The sequence below is a fragment of the Mchenga conophoros genome, linkage group LG8 (genome assembly GCF_057382185.1).
Source record: "Mchenga conophoros isolate Kocher_MC1m ecotype Shallow Benthic linkage group LG8, M_conophoros_male_GT1.1, whole genome shotgun sequence".
Classification (NCBI taxonomy): Eukaryota; Metazoa; Chordata; class Actinopteri; order Cichliformes; family Cichlidae; genus Mchenga; species Mchenga conophoros.
The window spans coordinates 25,346,231-25,366,265 of NC_140533.1; the positions used below are offsets into that span (position 1 = coordinate 25,346,231).

Here is a 20,035-nt window from a genome sequence, read left to right on the forward strand (position 1 = left end):
AGCTTTTTTTCTTTATTTTCCAGTGAGAGTATGGTGCACTCTTGAAACCATCATGCCATTTTCCCAAGGAGGGGAAGGGGACATAACCATTGTGCTTCCCTTTGTCTGTTGCCTGAGACACCCCCGCTTCCATCACTATAATAGAAAAGGAGAAGGAAATGGAAAGGCATTGTGTGAATGCTTTTTGGAATATGTCCCATGGCATACATCTAAATCACCCTAAATGGAGCATCCAATGATCTGTAACTGTGCGGAGGAGATTGACTTAAACAGCTTCCGCTGGCTCTCTTTCATTAGCAACTTATTAAACCTGAATGGAAACTTTGAGAGCGCAACAGTAAGGAGGGGGGGGGAAGCCTTGGGCTCCAGCTGAATGTGGCTAAATACCCTGTCATTCTGTCAAGGGCACACTCCAATTTTAGGGAAATGCAGAGGATTTGGGACTACAGCATGCCACTTGCCTTTACTTGAATATAGCAGTTATGTTAAGGCAGTAGAAGCCACAATTTGCAACTCCATTCATTATTCACCAGCTGTGTTTTAAAGCACACATGCTGGGACTCCACAGCAGGAAATCTGCAGAAGAATACACTTGGTATCTTCATGTTTGTTAAGAATGAGAGAATAAATGTAGTTATTTCACCAAGAGAACAGAAAAAATTGATGGCTTGTAAAAATAAAAAATCTAGTATTCTCTTCCCAGAAGAAGACATAAAGGGCAAAAGCAATACTTTCTCATTGGTGTCAGCTGCAGTGTAAAAGCTTACTGCTCAGTGTGCGTCATGGGACAACAGCTCAGAAGGTGAAGCAGGACAACAGAGTATCACATTACCCGATGTGTTGCCCGGTGGTCTGTGCACAGGCCCAAGATGACACACAGTGCATATGTTACAGACTCTGCAATGCAGAAAGAGAGAGAGGAGGGAAGGATATAATAACAGGTGCACACGGACACCAATAACTTGCTTTCTGCAGTGTACAGTGACTATTATTAGCCAATCCCACACTAACAGCATTAAATGGACTTGAAAAATGCATGAGTAGCTCCGAGGTAGTTTTTTACGACCTGAAAGAGAGGCGTATTTGTTCAGCTGATGACAAGCACGTGTTCTGATGATACTAACACAGAAAGGTATGAATATTTAAGTTCATTTTATATATACTTAGAAAAAAGGTCAAAAAAGTCATCCTACACATTGTCTTTTTTTATATTTTATGGAAATACGCCTCCAAGGGCATCCAATACTGCTGTTCTGTCAGTCTGTGTCCTTTGCCAACTGTACTTTGACACAACATTACTGCACATCTACACAATCTATAGTAGAAGGATCATTTGTCAGGCAAGAAACCTGTTTGGAGCTTTGGGCTTTAAACTTTGCTTTGCTTGATTTGCTGATTTGTTTTTCTTTTCATTTTTACATGCGGATTAGGTTGATGCACTGAAAATTGCTTGGTTAGGTTTAGGAAAAGACCTTGCATGTAGGAAAAGTTATGCTTATATCCTGAATGCTGAATGTGTTAAATGTAAGGTCATGGGGTTCGTTGCATGTAATCATGTGGTTAACTCCTGGAAAAATAGAGCCTGCTACCTGACATGCTCAGAATCAGGTAAGTATTCAACATAAGCCCTCATATAATAGAATAGAATAGAATAGAATTCAACTTTATTGTCATTGCACATGCACAGGTACAGGGCAACGAAATGCAGTTTGCATCCATCCAGAAGTGCTTTAGTGATATAGATATATTACAATATATATTAGCAATAATATAGATATGTGAGTATATAACTAATACTTTTCAAGGAAGAGCCTGCTATAAAAAGTTAAGTAAAAATTAAGCCTTTTATATGACATACTTACTTTTTATCTGTGGCCATTCTCAACAGACAACCTTGAAAAATCATCTAAAATGCACTTTTTAAAGTTTTTTCCAGCAAATGATGAGGGATAAGATAAAATATCCTTGGCACCCATGCTTGTTTCAAACATTAGTCGAAATGAGCCACCCCCCTAACAGGACATGAAGGATGAGCACATGTGTCACAGCAGGCTAGTTCATCCCCATTCTGATGTTTAACCTTTCACAGTTACCACCTTCAAAGTCCACTGTGCCCTCCAGAGAGGGGATAAAAGTGATATGCCAGATGGAAGTGGCCACCCATACACTGTAAATAAAAGATGAACAGGTGCAGTTACATCACACACTAGTCAGTAAAGTCCAGTTGTGAAATCTTGATCCTAAGCGTTTTTGTCATTGCTGTCATTGTTTTGAAATCGGATGTGATGAATGAGGGGCAGATGTGACTGAGAAACCAGGGGACACTAAAGGCTGATATGGTAGCAAAGTAGGCCCATCTTAAAGCTTACCTTGATTTATTGTCCTTTTTCATTCTGATGGGAACCATAATTTAAAAAATGAATATCATGTTTTATTCATTAAGACTCAGACCAGTTCAAAGAAACCAAAGGGTTTGAAGGGTTGTTCTCTCATAGACTTCTATAGAGCCTGCTTTTGGCCAAAAAAGCTTCACTAATCTTTTTAAACACCCCAAAATATTGAGAACTCACTTAAAAGAGGGGTCCATGAGATAAAAACGACACATTTGTGTATTTGTATCTATTATAGGGACACGTTACTGTTATGTTACTGTTATTGGACAGTGATATACAACTTTCAGTTTATGAAATATACCATGAGAAAGCAAATATGCATTATTACAAACCCCAAAGCTTAAGGGACTGGTCTCAAAGTGCAATCATCTCTGATTGGATTAGTTTATCCCCATCTCCCGAAGCTGATGCTTAATTGCCTGTTCTTCAGCCTTAATATGACAGAAATTAGCATTATTAATGCTTAGTGATCGATCAACCTATTTGTGAACTTTGCATAGAGAAATTTGACTCTGTTATCTTTTCCCCCCCACAAGGAGATACTTTTGCAATAAAAATTATTGATCTACAAGATCTGCTTCAAATTCTATGTGCAGCAAATGAAATGTGAAATTTGCATTAACTATCAGAAGCAATTCAGCACTCATGGGCATAATATGCAATATGCTGTAAGAAACTGATAATTGTTGCAAGCACAAAACTCATTTATTAATAGTTTACAGTCTCTGAGTGAACTTCTGACTGAATTTAATAGATTTTGTACCAGCAGGAACACAACTGTGAATCCTGAGAGGCCTGCGGCTTATAACTTGCCTTCAGGCAGAAATCAGTGCTGCTCTGGGAACAAAACTGAGCCTTCCAGTGTGCACTAAAAACAAACATCAGTTTCATGTTTTCAACCCAGAAGTAGGTTGCTTCCTCTAATCTGCCCAGTAACAGTTTGGCCGCGTGCATATGCATGGTAGCGTGAGTGCGTGGGTCTGTTGGTTGTGTGCAAGCATGTATTAGTGTGCATGTTTTGCATGTGCAGCCAACAGTGAGTGGGCTGAAGGGAGTGGAGGAGGAGGATGAAGAGTGGGAAGAGGAGGCCAGTGGTAAAAGCCTCAACAAAAAGCTAAAGATAGCTCAGTGCTTGCAGGCACTCAGTGAAGCTTAGCTTACTCTGTCAAGGTTACTCACACACACACACACACACGCACACACACACACACACACACACACACACACACACACACACACACACACACACACACGGACAGCAGCAAGGGCCCGTGAGTGCAGGAGAAGCCTTTTCTGAGTAAAACCACCTCACTGGTAACTGAGTATGTATGGGATCATTTACACTATCGTCCATAACACATTACAGCGATGGCCTCATCAAGGTCTATCTGATGTCCTAAATTAATATAGGACAGAGAAAAATCTTTAATATTTTGCAGTATGGAAATTACACAAGCTATGACAGATCAAAAACATCTATAACAGGACACAGATTATATGGAACAAATAGCATGAACTTCTTTTGTCAAAGTTCATTAAATTGTTCTCTTATCTTCCTAAAACACTGCAATTGTCACATTTCATGCAGCAAATGCCTGACGATTTAAACTGGACCAATTATACTCATTTCAAGCTTGATATTTTTACACTACAGTAGCTTTGCATGACTCATAGTTTCAGAATAATCCTTATTTATCTTACTGGGCCTTACTGCAGGACCTCAGCTCATAAGAAACAAGCTAAGCCAACTTTCTTTTTGGCTGCCCCTCGCAGACAGAAGCTGGAGCTCTGTGCCTGAGATGAGGATAAGATGTCAAAATACTACTGCTACACAAGGTCACCATTCAGTGCCCCCTCCTTCCCTCTTCTCTTTAATTAGTTTTTAATTGTCTACATACACTATCCAACCTTGTGTCATTGAACATGAAATCACCTTGACTGCATAATATTTTCCCCTCTATATCCTGCAAACAATGAACAACAGTGTCTGCAGCTGTCACCGCGCCTGTAATGATACCAAAACATTTCAAGTTCATGGTAAACCTGACACGAGATCCTCTGTAATTAATGTTTGCTTTGTCTGAGATTTTTCAGGATGTTCAGCAGCCTGGAAACCAGACAAATCTAAGAAGTCGTGTTTCATTTGTTCTAGTAGAATGCGTTTGGCCAGTATTCTATTTAGACACAACTTTACCAATCACAGTCAAGTGTGTGAATCCATCAGCTAGTCGAATGCAACATTTGGTTCTCCTGTATGCCTCAGCCCAGCTTTATAAAAGCAAGGTGAAGACTAATGTATGGTTTCTTAGTAAGATGTTGGCCATAATATGCAAGCAGAAAAGTTTCCAGTGCTCCTCAAAACTGGAAACTGGAAAGATCAAAGGCTATATTCTAAAAGATATTCCCTCATTTGGTGTGGTGACAAAGGTAGTAGAGAGCACTGTGTAACACTTTCTCCCTTGAGGTTGACCAATCAGTCAATATGTGGTAATTCTGAAGACCATAATGGTAAATGGCCTGTATTTGTATAGCACTTTTCTAGTCCCTAAGGACCCCAAAGCGCTTTACACAACCAGTCATCCACCCATTCACACACACATTCACACACTGGTGATGGCAAGCTACATTGTAGCCACAACCACCCTGGGGCGCACTGACAGAGGCGAGGCTGCCGGACACTGGCGCCACCAGGCCCTCTGACCACCACCAGTAGGCAACGGGTGAAGTGTCTTGCCCAAGGACACAACGACCAAGCCAGGGCTCGAACCAGCAACCTTCTGATTACAAGGCGAACTCCCAACTCTTAAGCCACGATCGCCACGATATATGATCCATACCCTTTCCATACTCATGGACATCTTAAAGGAAGTTCTGACACTATTTTGTATGTCTTATGGACTAAATGCACTCTCAGTTTCTACTGAAACAGATATTTTCCACCTGCCATCTAAATAAATTTTTTGAAATAACATTTTTGTACCACAGAGTTTGTAATCACTCATTTATTATGATTTTTTTTTTCTCTCATTCATCTTTAGTTTCTGTAGAGTAAATTCTGGTCATACACCCTTAGTAGTAAATGTGAGGATTAAGCAGCAAATTAACCACAAATTACATCATCAGTGCAGGCAACCCATTGGTCTACTTCCCTTCGGCCACACATCAATTTGTCTAGACGGTGCTATCCAGATCACTAATAGCGTGGGTCTAAAGATAAAACTGAACTAATGGACACTGTCCAAAAGGCTGCTAATCACAGCCACGGGGTCAGTCCAAGTGCTAGTTAAACCCTCTGTGGAGCTCTACTCAGCTGATTTCTCTGTGATCCTCACAATCATAACAAACCAGCTTTCATTCCAAATGGGATAAAACACTCCTCTATGAGGTATTTAATCTTATCTCACCTCCAGCACACTGTTGCCTCATGGCATCTAAACATCAGTCAGCACATGAATTGATCAGAATAAGACAGGTGTGTTAGATCTTTTTGTCTCTTTCATCTATTTCTAAAAATGCTTTGAGTCTGATCCAGTAAACATCTGCAAACATAGGAAAATGAAAGACAAATACTGTTTCCAGTGAGCCTGATGCTATACAAGGACCAGAAACATCACATCACACCGGCTTAATCTACCGTATTTTTTGGGCTATAAGGCGCACTTAAAGTCCTTTAATTATCAGTGCGCCTTATAATCTAGCACGCCTTATGTATGAATTATGGTTCTTACCGGTTCTGACCTCGAACCAATTTTATGTGGTACACAGCCCTCAAAAATCTGTCAAAAAATATTTTAGTACGACTTGATGGATTGTCGGAGCATTACGGCTACCATAGTCATGAGCCTCGCGGAGTCTGCTTCAGGTCCCAAAACGAACACTGCGACATCACTGAGAGTTAAAATCTGTCTAAATTCTTTCATCTTTGATAAAATGATCAGCGTTGCTTCTTTACCAGGTGTAACAACTAAGTTTAACTTCCAGGCATCCATGAAAACAGAATTTATTTAATTTAACTGAGTTAGAAGTTAGCAGGAAGTTAGCTAGCTAGTTTCCACCTAAACATGATATACCATGTTCTGACGGAGAGATTTCTGAATAAAATAAAACGTACAGCTCTGCCATCGCTTCCAACATAAATGAAGACAGAAAACTAAACAGCAGTGACTTTTGTAGGGTTACTGAAGTTGGGCTAGCTGGTATATAATGATGTGCTACGTGATCGCTAGCAACACACCTATGTTAGCATAACATAAACACAGTGAAGCTGGAGGATGAATGCTAACTTTTTCCACTTGATAGAAGTTAACGCAGGGTTCCTGATGGAACCGCATGACAGGATGCTGTAAACGGACCAAACTTCAGTCAACAGAACAACTGAGATAATCCATCCACAATACGAGGTTAGTTATTAATATACTGCAGCAACATGGGAATAGAGCAGCTGCGAGAGAATTCAAAATAAATGAATCAATGGTATGGAAGTGGAGGAAGCAAGAAGAATGAGTTAAGTAAAGTTTGACTTATCAGACTGTTTTGTTTTGCTTAATGCGCCTTATAATCCGGTGCGCCTTAGGCTGACCAACTGTCCTCTTTTCCCCGGACATGTCCACTTTTCACATTCTGTCCGAGGTGTCCGTGGGGATTTTCGAGATTGAAAATGTCCAGGTTTTCCTACAGAAGTCATGTGTGACGTCATCCCCGAGCTGCGGCTTTGTGAGTTGTTGTTCTGCGCTCACAGACGGGACAGACAGCGCGCCTGGTGATGTATAAAAGATGCCAAAGTGCAACTGCAGCTTTTCAGACGAACTGCAACCCTCGTACCGTCCCGGTACTGGTAATTTTTCTTATACAGATTTCAGAGTGCTCTGAAAAGTGTGACAAACATGGGGAAAAAAAGGAAATCAGGAAGGGGGCAAACACTTTTTCACATGGAGGATTAAGTTAACTATGAGTCATCAAGTCCGGCGATAAAAATAAGAAGGTGAAAACAAGCATAATAGGTGTCTAATCTCTAATAATTACAGCGACTCAAATCCTGGTCTCACTCCTGACTTATCATGGTTGGGTAAGGCCATCTTAAGTGCTTTATTGTACTGATACACTGTGAAAGTGTGACATATAACCCCAAAAATGTTAGGTTTAGTCACCACCAAACACTAAGCAAGTGCAAAAAAACAGTGATTTATACCACCTTCACCTCTTCTTCCTCCATATAAGGACTTTATGTGTGTTTCAAACTGGAAAATTTGCATTTATCACATCAAGAATGAGACAAACAGTCTTTTCTTAACTGCACAGCAGAAAAGAGACGTTTTACAGCAATCACGATGCAGAAATTTTGGCATTTTTATCTGAGGAAATAACAAACTTTAAGTCAAACCCACAGTTTGTGGGTTGATGCTGCTGGGAGAGAGACCAACTGTCTTAGTTATAATTACACATCTAAAAAACATATGCTGTGAACTTGATCCCAGGATCTCTTTTGTGTAACACGATCTGAAAAGACGGCAAGCTTTGTTTGCTCCAAAATATAGTCTCTTATGTATTTTGGCTCAGAAATGGGTATAACCCATGACTCTAATCTGACACAGTGACAATCTTAAAAGACATGTTTATTGTGTATAATCTGTCTTTGGCAGAGCTAGATTACCAGCTGTGCAAAATGGAAACCGCCAATGGGCCCCATAAGCCTCGAGTTGACTCTATTTTTGTCAACAGAATTTGATTAATCCTGAAATTGCTGGAAATTTGCTCCAGTGAAGAACAAAATGAATTACAATCTCTGGTGCGCTCTGGTCTCACAGAGGGCCTGAATTCGGTTAGTTTATTTGTTTTGGTTGGTTGTTGTTTCATTTTCTGTGTGTTTATCATGTAACTGACTAAACTTGAGAGACATGCATTATTCCCTAACTGTAACCGGCAATTAAAATGAACAATTATTAGCAGCCACAAACATCCATCATTATTCTCTGGAGTTCAAGACATCAAATCAGCCAGTTAGGAAACAGTATTAGGAGTGCCACACCTGCGTACTATAGGTCAGATAACTGGAATAAAAAACAAGATTCATTTTGTAATCGAGCCTCTAGAAGCCAAAAGGGAAGAAACTATTGACCTTCGCTTGCCCGGCCCACTTAAAATCAAAGTGGGCTGTATGTGGCCCATGATGTAAAATGAGTTTGAATTCCCTGGGCTACAGGATTACCTACAATCATTACTAGTATCTCCGATGGAAAAACAGCATTAAATATTGCTGGCATTATACACTGTATACAAGCGAGGTGTCAAAACACCAAAATACCTGCTTAAATACAGTACATAAAGCTGTTCACCAAACTGTGACATAACTAATTTAGACATTGAAATATGACATTAAAAACAAGACAACAAGCAGCCCCCATCTGTTGTATGAAGAAAATAGAAATGATATAAAGAAGAAAAAAACCCTGAGTATTTTGCAAATCAAATCCAGACGAACAAGTGAGTGTTCTTTATACCAGCTGCCACAAAAGCCACCAGGCCTTGTATTCATGGATTTACATGTTCCCAGAGGGCTACTATTATACATAAAAGGAATTCACTGGCTTAGATATAACATGACCCTGAGTGCTTATATAATATGAGAGGACAACCCTCTAATCTAATGTTATGTAAAAAAAAAAAAGAAAGAAAGAAAAAAAAAAGAGGAGTGTGCACAAGGTCAGCAAATGAGTGACAAAACATCTCATGAGGACAGGTTATTTACTGGTAAAGTCTTGATAATGCATACCGAGATTTACAGCACTTCACCCATAGACACATGCTAAAAACTGTATCTTAGACAAATTCTATAAACTATCATATCATTACCTATTGGGTTCCAGTCTCTAGTTCTTAAGACCATCAGTAAATCAGTGACTTGGAGAAAATGTGTGAATGCAAAGTTAATGGCTAACAAGCATTTGGCTAACAAGCTAACAAGGAACTAGCAAGCAAATTAGTTGAGGTGAAGCTTTCCAGAGAGCTAGTGTCTACATCCTACATCTGTTGTAAGATCATTTGGCAACCTCCAGAGCATTTCATGTCTCCAAAAGTAAGTAAATCCCTATAGAATCACATGCAAAACTGGGTTATAAAGAAATGTGTTTACATTCTGGTACAAAAAAAAGTGTTTTGACCTCTGTAGATAGTTTTTTCCTTTGTAATCCTGAAGAGTGAATTTTATAACTTGAAATTAATCCATCTGGACGCTGGAGTTTAGGGCACAGTTGCTGAAACAGCTAACCAGTGACCAACAATGCTGTGGCAGGCTATACACAAAAATAATTAAACTCACTTCTTAATTATTTGTTCCCCTTTCTTCAATCACCTTAATACACTATCAGTACAAAAGCTCAATGGAAGAAAGAAGTGTTAAGCAAACAAAAACAGCATCAAATCCTACTACAACATCAAGTTTCACCCGTGAGCTCACCCTACCTTCATGCCCATCACCACCGGATAAGAATGTGAGTGCAACTACTTTTAATCATGGAGAACAACACAAACAAAATGATTCACTCCACAACCAAGAAGCAGTGCAATGTGTGCTTACAAACCAAGCTCTTTGAGATACATGGACCTCACATAAGTTGCTTTGACTGACAGGAGTCCCAACAATAGACAGTAGAACAAGTACATGCAGCTGCAGTGAGCTCACCTGTTTCTGAAGTGCTGGTCTTGCAGGGCCTCAGTCCCGCTAGTCAATGAACTGAATTTGTCCACTGTGTTTGCACTGTTAATGCATTTTTGAGCATCTTTATAGAATTATCTGACTTAAATTATGACTTGCTGTGTAACACACTGTCTGAGAAATCTCGACCTCAGTTTTCATGTTAAATTCTAATATTTTATTTGTTTACTTACTACTAATTAGCATATACACGTGTCTGCGCTTTGAAACTCTTTATAGATGCATTTTTTTAAACAAGCTTACTAAACAAGCTTGCTAGTGTTACTTGTTAGCCTTTCCCTCTGGTATAAAAGTGGTCACTTAAGGCCAAGGCCATACCGCTAACAATCAAACTGAGGGGATCTGAATACATAACTTTAAGTATGTGTTAAAATCTCTCTCTATATATATCTTAATTTATTTTTTCTTGACTTAATGGTATGATAACTAAAACTACTGACTAGCTGAGAAGTTTATGTGGACAAACTTTTACTACTGACAAATGAGAACTACGTAGGACTGTATAGCCATAAACTGTAACATTGTGACTAACAATAACGATATGACGATAATTAAATGCAAAAAACTAAAATATTCCCTTTATACTGAGTCTTCATTTTGCAGCTGCTTGAGACAAAAGCCTTGTGCCCTTTGGATTTTTTAAAATCCTGGCTCTGATTACTTAAGACAACACTAGTGTCCATGGTTATCATCACATTATCACTCTGCGGTTGAAATGACATTAGGCCTAATCAGGATTTAACAAACAGGGCGCTCTAAGTGAAATGCAAATATGCAGGCTGTAAATCTAATTTCAGACAACGGGAGAGATCCTCTCCTCAAACATGCTGCTCAGTTCACAAGACTAAGGTTTGTTTGCTGTGGAAAGTGAGAACAAGTATTTGTTGTAGAAGAAGAATGTTATCTGTTTCCCCAGACGTCGTTGGGTTAAACTCTAAGCACAACCGTCTGATCGCTGTAAGCTTGCACAACCTGGTGTTCCTTATTTTACTGAATTATGAAAAAATGAAAAGTAGGTTATGCTGGAAAGAATCCAGATATCGTTAAACAAGAAGGCCAGCCTGTTCAAAAGGGTAGCATGAAGGACTTTACTAAATAATGCATGCTCACTCCTCTATTTTAAATGTTAATAATTTACATTGAAGGAGAATAAGAGGAATCATGTGTTTCCATCACATCATTTTAAAATACTGATAAACTGTAGAAGGGTCAAGAATGAGAACTGAGAGAGAGATGCTAACTTTAAATATAAAGCTTTAATCTAAAGCGACCTAGCGCCATATAAGGATGGACTACTGAGCAGAGAGGAGAGGACAGGTAGGTAAATATCCCAGCGACTCTTTTAATATCCAGTGGTCTCGTTAAAAATAACTACCCAGTAAACAGTGACCTACTCCAAATTATATGGAGAATTAAATGGCTACAGGTCAGATTTAGCCACATAATTGGTGTCAGGTCAGTGTGACTCAGTCTAGACTGAAATATCTCCACAAACGGTGCAGATTACTATCCGAGTGGTCCGTTCAGAAATATTACAAAATTTCCTACACAGACTTGCACAAAACTTCCAAAACTTGCATACATCATAGCCCCTAGAGAATGAGCCTCCTGATCTTTAGGTTACTTTTCCCCTAGTGCTACAACAAATCTAGCGCAGGTGTTCATGCTCACCCAGGAATGTTTAAAATAATACACATAAATCTAAAATGGTGTAAATAAATAAAGGTTGTTGTTGTTTCCATCAGTATCAGTAATGTGTGTTCAATGGTAATTGTGCTGACCCTAGATAGTGACCTTCCAAATGTCAGCATGTCAGTATTTGGTGTCTTTGGACTTGCAAAACACGCCTGAAATTATAACCTCACAAGCTTGTTAGCAAATTAGTTTCAGTAAAATTAGGATATTTTCATAGTTTCAGTGCTGCGGTCTCTGCCCAGGTACCGCTGGCTTTTACTCCTATTTTCTTTTTATCTCTTGCTATGAGAGTAGAGTGTATCCAGAAAGAATTCACAGTGTTTCACATTTTGTCACGTTGCAGCCTTATTCCAAAACGGATTCAATTCATTTTTCACCTCAAAATTCTACACAATAGCCCACAATGACAAAGTGAAAAAGAAGTTTGTTTGAAACAGCCTTTGCTCTGTGCTTTGCTGAACCACCTTTGGCTGCAATTACAGTCTTTACAAGTGTTTTGAGTGTGATGCTACAAGCTTGGTATGCCTTGGGCAGTTTTTCTCATTTTTCTTTGCGAAACCTCCAAAGAGCCATCAGGTTGGATGCGGAGTGTTGGTGCACATCCATTTTCACATCTCTCCTGAAATGTTTAATCAGGTTCAAGTCTAGGTTTTGACTGAGCCACTCAAGGACATTCACAGAGTGATCCCAAAGCCACTTCCTTATTATGTTGGCTGTGCATAAGGTTGTTTTCCTGTTGGAAGATGAACCGTAGCCCCAGTCCGAGGTCCAGAGTGCTCTGGAGCAGGTTGTCATCAAGAATGTCACTGTAGATTGCTGCATCTTTTCCCTGACCCTGACTAGTCTCCCGGTTCCTCCTGACAAAAAACATCCCCACAGCATGATGTTCCCACCACCATGCTTCAGCAGGGATGCCATTGGTCAGGCGATGAGTGATGCCTGGTTTCCAGTTGCTCCTGCCTAGCGTGCTTCAGCTCATCTTTCCTCTGTGTATCCGAGGACCGGCTCAGTCACCCACACTTACAGCTCCAGTCGTGATATTCCTCTGCGTGCCAGACAGTTTCCCAAGTGCTGGGAATCTTAATCTTGCCTAACTCACCATCTCAACTCACCACCCAGATGAACTCACCTGGTTGCCCAAATGTTATCATGTCTTCAGTTAGAGTTACTTCACAGTGGAGGGCTGTTTCTCATATGCACCCATCAGTTAATATATTAAACTGCTAGTGTAGGCCAGAGGCCTCCTGCAAATGTATTTTGATAATCAGTAAATAAAATATATTGTCATTTACAAAAACGTACATATAAATCACTATCACAGATATTGTTATTAACGTTACAATTAAAAGTTTATGCCCTCCCTTCTATTTGGGTCCAGATTCTGGGGGCAGCACTCAGCACACATCTCCCAGCTTGCTGTCTGGTTATTTTGTTTTACAATCCCATATAGAAAAGATATATATAAATCTTATAAAGTTTGTATCTGTCTTGTGTGAAACTTGTATGAAAAGCATATAAGAGTGAAAACAGATATAAGATCCCTTGAAAAATTATATAATGAAACTTGTATGTTTTGGATAATTACTAAAACAATGTATGAAAGTAATGAGAAAGTGGCCACTTTCATGAGTAAATCATATAAGCCTTATATGATTTACTCATGAAAGTGGCCACTTTCATGAGTAATCACATATAAGTTTTTACTATTTCTTTTCCATATGGGATTTTTGAAGGTTTCCATGCAAAAATGGCACCATGTCATCACTATTGAAGGTGGCTAATAGGTCATTGCTTGACAATATAAATTGATTAGCATCTAAATTAACAGTTTGTACAATATATACTGATTTAGCAAAAATTTAAGTAACATTTAGACCAACAATATTTTTCTCAGCGATCTCCAGGCGTTCATTTAAATTAGGGCGTGAGGAGAAACACGCTCTCACAAAAGGTGACCGAGCAAACCCCTGAATTTACAAGTCACACCAGGAACGAGCAGACTAGCTGACTGAAAATGACCTCCCCTGAAAGGAAAAACACCCGAGGTCAGGACCTCTTCTCTCATCTGTGAGATTAATGTGGGCACAGACTGACCACCCAGAAGACCCACAGGCACATTTACACAAGTTTATTTTTTTATTTTTTAAAAAAAGGACAAATACATGTACAAATAAACACATGTATCAAACTCTGGAAGGCAGCCAGGAAACCATCAAAGTAATTTTGCAAATTATACCCTCCACATCATGTTTGTGGTGTTGTTGTTGCTTTCGCTGATAGTTGAAATTCTTCTGTGATCTTTGCTCTTATCCCAAGGCATCAGCATTCAGCACTCCAATTTAATCAAGGTGGCCAGTCAGGCAGATGGTTATTTCAATCACATCTCCGCCTATAGAAGCTACTATTGTTGTATATTCTCAGACATAAGACAAATAACCTTCTACTGTCTGGCTACAAAAGCTTCTGGCCAAAGCAGTGGTCAGTGTGAATAAAAGGAGCTCAAATTGATTGAGATGCACTGATTCTGGAGTGAAAGGAGCTGCTGGCTAAAAAGCACCACATGCGGATATGCATTACAATGGAGGGAGCATGTAGAGGCAACTCTAAATGATAGAGTACAGCACATGCAGAGGCCATCTGGATAATTCAGCAAAAGAGCGGTGATGGGTAGAAATCTTTCATACAGAAAGGATGTCAGGAATGAAGAAAAATCCTTGCTTTATACTTCAGAGTTTTGCTTTCTGCTCGGTTCAGAAAAGCATTTACGTGTGATATTATGTAGTCTTTGAAATGCATAAAGTCTTCAAAAAGTCAAAAGGAAACCCATTATTGCACATTCCACCAATACTAGTTTAACCCTCAAGCGAACAAGCTATTTTAGCAACTGAAACTGACCGAATGGGGTCATTTATGGCCACAAGGGAATACTTTTCAATGGTCCTATTTATGTTTATTATACCTGCTTTCTTTTTGTATGACAGATATGTTAGAATTTGTCACACACGTTTTTGGTTCCACTTTAACCTTATTAATATTTCTTTCAGTTTCAGTCTCACTGTGTTTTTGGTTTCTGTCTGGATTTTAATGGATTTTTGAATTAGCCACCTTTTTTTCCACATTTTTCTTCCCCTTTATTTTGTCTTTGTAACATGTAACCCATCCATTGTCTTCCGCTTATCCTTTTCAGGGTTGGTGGGGGGTCTGGATCTTACCCCAGCTATCTTAGGGCGAGAGGCAGGGTACACCCTGGACAAGTCACCAGACAGAATTAACCTATTCCCACTAACTGCATGTCTTTGGACAGTGGGAGAAAGCCGGAGTTGCCGGAGAGAACCCATGCAAAACTGATCTGGAAATTTTTAGTGCATAAACTTAACCAAGCAACATATTTGTAATTAGTAATTATTTTTAAAAATGCCTACAAAAATGTGCTAAACTCTATGTCCAGTATGACTCAAACTTTTCTTGTGTTAACAGGAAACTTATTCGCCGCACTATCAACCCTTCCAACTTCCTCATATGGACTTTTTTAACCTTTTTAAATGTATAAAATATTGTTATTTTTGTGCACAAAAATAATTAGTAAATTTGTGTCCAGAAACACAAATCAGTAAATAAAAGGTGTTGACATGAACAGATGTGAGACCAGGCTACTTTGTTTCAGTATTGGCTGTTTGTTCATTTTCTTGTTTCACCTTCAGTGTTTTCTCTTTTCTAGTCTTGGGTTTTGGGTCCTGATTGTCTTCACCTGCACTGATGACGCGCACCCTTGCCACGTTCCCCAACACGTTTTCAATCCTTATTGTTTTTGTGTATTGTCTTGTCTTCTCCTTTCTTTGTCATGTTGTTGCCTCATGTGCAGCTCAGTTTTATGCTCATTGATTCTCTCAAGAGTGAGACTGACATTCTGGTGACCCGGTGCAGACAACAGCCTGGAGCTCAGTGCTGTCAGAACAGTGGAGGAGATTGTAGGCTTCAGCATGAAACCAGTCCCGCCAGATTCTTTCTTCCTGCAGGCCTGCCAAGTGGAAACATCAGATTCCTCATCAAGATCGCACAATAGAGGATAGTACTTTTGCAGTAGCTGATGAAATTCAGCTTGCTGCAGTGGTTGTGCACTCTGCTATATCTTTAATTTTTCCATCACTATCTAGTACACTGCTGCCACATCTATGGACAAAGGCAGACTGCAGAGTGTCATTCATTTTGCTCAGACGTTGACTAACTTGCAGTTTGCTGTCACTCAGAAACCTCTAAACCTCGAGGACACTGAGAAAGGGAAGGAAGACTGTTGCTGACCCCTCCCCTTCCACCTCAGATATAAACCTTTTGTGTCACTCCCCTCTGGCAGGAGGCTGTGGTTCATCAACACCAGTACTTCGTGGCACAAGAACAGTTCTTTCCCCCATGCAGTTGGATGACTTTAAAAAGACTAATAAAGGTTTTTTTTGTTTTTTTAATTTCAGTTTATAATTCAGTTTCTAAGTTTTCAGTTTTTATTTCAACTTTATGAGCCAGTAAAAGCTCATTTTTCATTTCTTTTTTCTGCTGACTGCATTTGGGTACTGTTGTTTTTCTTATTATGCCTTACAGTCATTTTTTATAGAACAAGAATAAAACTAAAAAAAATCAAATTGTATGAAAAAACAAATCCATAATGTTTTTCCAGAATTATAAAGTTATTTATACAAAACTTAGGTTATGTTTGAGTAAACTGTGAAATAAGGTATGCTGGTATCGCTTAAACGCCAAAATATAGGTGAATGTGTAACTCCGTAATACTTTGACCATCAACAAATTACAATGAAGTCTTCACAGCCAGTCTCCTTTTCTCATTTGTTACTTCGAAGCTGTGCAGGATGGTCGTGGAGGTTAACATTGTTCCTCACAGTGAGGAAACAATGAGGAAACAAGTCTCTCCAGGTGCTCTGGAGTCCAAAAACGTACATACATTAGGTTAATTGGTGAGTCTAAATTAGCAGTTCTGCCTTTTACCCTATGAAAGCTGGGATCGGCTCCAGTCCCCCAATCACTCTAAGATATGTAAGAGTGAAAGGAGTGGAAGAAAAAGGAAAGAATGGATATTTCCAAGCATAAAAATGTCTTGATGGGCTCACAAATAACTTCTCTTGATCACATGAAGGTTCCACCTACACGTGTTTTAAGGAAAACCTGCCACTTTTACCATGAGGATTGACATGTTTGTAATATATCTACGATCCTATAATTGTTTTTTAGAGCATATACTATGAGAAAAATTCCACTCGGATGTTGAAAGAGCACCCAAATTGAATCTGCTCTGCTTGCAGGTGAAAGAGCAGAACATCTTCCAAGCCAGAGCTGCTTGAGCCCTTAGGGAAAATTTGGCAATTATTGGGCAAAAATAATGCCGAAAAAAGAATCACTCCATCTACTTTAAGTAGAACCTACCAGAGTTGTCCTTAAAATCAGAAAATTTGGAAATAAAAGGGTCTAAAATATCACATAACCTGCCAACTGCAAACATCAAATCAACTAATACATTAAGCAGATTTTCAAAAATAAAAATATGAATGATGCAGCAGATCAGCTAATATCAGATACTGTGAGACACTTTCAAATCAGATTTGAGTGTGCCCTGTAACTGCACTGCTTGTCACTGATAGCTGATCTGCAGAAGGACTCAGGTGGTGGTCATCCAATTAAACTGCTCATGCAGCATCATGATGTAAAATAAGGACAGAAACTGTCAATAAAAAGGCTAATAAATCAATGTTTAGCCTTAACATGTCTCAACCAGATGGGGCTCCTGGTGGCCTCTGTTGTAGAAACCCCGTATAATTGATCTATTCTACATCTTTGTGTTACATTATCTCTCCAGTGTCTGCTGCTTTCTACTTTAAAATGGGGACTAAAGTAAAGATGTGTCTGGATGTAAAACCTCACAATATATAATAAGAAAAGTGTTAAAATGTAATTCAATAGTACAGTAACAGAAGAGCACACCAGGCACCACTCCACTATTCAGTAAATGACATAAATAGGGTAGAATGTATATAAAAGATGGATAACGCCATCATGACATCAGCCAGTGGTTTTAGTTTTATGGAACCAAGATGTAATACCATAGGGTGGGTCTTAGGCGTTGTAACTTTTCATTGGCAATGTCCACCTACTCTAAAGTGTCATGTACTTTATCATTTCTCTGTTGTTTTCAATTAGACTCTAAAAAAGTCACTGAACGCCTAAAACGTTTATGTTCAGGAAAGTGTTTATCTAGGGCAAAATTAATTTTTCCCATGGTTCAGGAGACATTTTCCTATAGACTTCTATACAATCACATTTCTTTTTGCCTCGACATTAGTCTCTCCCTGTTGACCTTTGGAAAAGAAGAAGGCACTCGGCGTATTCTTCACATGTCAAACCTAGAGGACAAACCCATCATTTATATACACTCGCTTGCCCCTTTAGGTGCACCTACTCAACTGCTTGTTAACAAAAATAGCTCTTCAGTCTATTTAATCTATTTCATGTAGACATGGTAAAAACGACCAGCTGAAGTTCAAACTGAGCATCAGGATGGTTGTTGGTAACAGAGGAAAATGGCCAGACTGCTTCGAGATAGGCAGACAACAGAAACTCAAAAGCCTCTTTGCCACTTGTACCTACTTGGATTGACTTGACTTAACTCGACTCAGCTCTACTCACTTTTGGTTGTTTTCCATTACAATTAAGTGCCACCTAATCCACATGGGATCGCCATTTGTAGGTGACACAACAAAGGAGGATGCTGAGGCTTTTTGTCTAACTCACAGCCACAGTGTTGATTTTTGCGCGGCCATTTCCTTTGTTACTGGGTTTCAAAAACTGTGTTTTTGATTTTTATGAAGGAGTTGCTCTAGTGACTTGGAGTAACGCCATTGACTGGCCAATCAGTTTCATGCAGTCTGCTGACCTCACAAATTCTGGATGGATTTCACTTGGAACCATGGAAAACCACGGAAAACCACGGAAAGCCCTAAATCTGAGGCAAGCCAAGCCGAGTATGTGGAAAAGGGCTAAAATAAGATGAGATAAGATAAGATAACCTTTATTAGTCCCACACGTGGGAAATTTGTTTTGTAACAGCAGGAAGTGGACAGTGCAAAGGTTATATAGCAAAAAGAAATAAGCACTTGTTACAAATAAGGTATGCAGAAGAGCATCTCTGAAAGCACAACACTTTAAACTTTGGAGAAAATTGGTTACAGTAATAGAAGATCACATCAGACGGCACTCCTGATAGTGAATAGTTCTGGCGCAACACTGGATGGCAGGATCAGAATTTGGTGTAAAAAAGAACATGAAAGCATGATGTTTAAAGCATGGTCACGTCTGCTTTGCAACAATATTCTTACAAATCTAATGTGGTTGATCTGTTCCCTGTGACGATCCACATCCTACTTTCACAGAGTAGAGAAATGCAACATGCCAGTTATGACTGGGACAGAGGTTAATACAATTTTATTTATGCCAACAATGTTTGAATTCAGTTCTTCTTACAGGTCTAATTACTTATTGAATCCCTATTGACTCCCAATCAATTATCTGTGCTGACTTAAGTAGGCATACAGGGATTTAAAAGCATCAATGCAGCTGTTATCTGTGTTTAAACTCAGTCTGGAAATTGAGCAGAAAATGTTTCAGTGTCATAAAAATAAACCAACACTTGTAATGAAAAATTACCACGCTGAAGGATTATGATCAAACAATTTACAATTTTGCTCATATGCTCATTAATGGTTAAAAAAAACAATCTTCTTCTTGAACAGGAGTATGTAAAGCTTCTGTGTCACACAGATCTGATATACATTGATACACTTTAGATGACCATATTAGGGGTCCTCTATATGACATCATACAGGGGCCAAGATTAGGAAATAAACTGTCTGAAGCAGAGTGTTCAGGGCAGTCTGAAGTCAAACTATTTAGCTCACTGGGATTACCATCATGTTCTCATCGTGGGGAGTTATAAAATTCCATTTTGTCAGATGCTACCTGGATTTTCCTGTTGCACACACGGTGTCCTTTGGTGTCAGCCCCTTGATTCTATGGCAGTATTGGCCACTAAGACATAACAGTTCCAATTTAGAAACCTAAGAAGTCAATTTTAGCAGGTTGAAGGCTGACAGCTTGTCAAACAGGCTTGCTTTTTCCCCCTTTAAATGAGTTGAGTTCTTTGATTTTTCACTCTATTTTCACTTTTGTGTTCACTTGC

The 20,035-nt window shown here is 39.2% G+C and overlaps 1 long non-coding RNA gene across 3 annotated transcripts in view; it reads right to left on the reverse strand.

Moving 5' to 3' along the window:
- The window catches only part of LOC146568872 (uncharacterized), a 24,793-nt gene continuing 4,758 nt past the window's right edge, over positions 1-20,035 (reverse strand). Inside the window, exons 4-5 of one of the 3 annotated variants that reach the window (XR_014893665.1) lie at positions 833-897; positions 1-135 (exon numbers count right to left, since the gene is read on the reverse strand). This is a non-coding gene — a long non-coding RNA (uncharacterized LOC146568872). Of the gene's footprint in view, positions 136-767; positions 898-15,524; positions 15,818-20,035 lie in introns of those variants that run through there. The other 2 variants (XR_014893664.1, XR_014893666.1) reach the window with 2 other exon arrangements.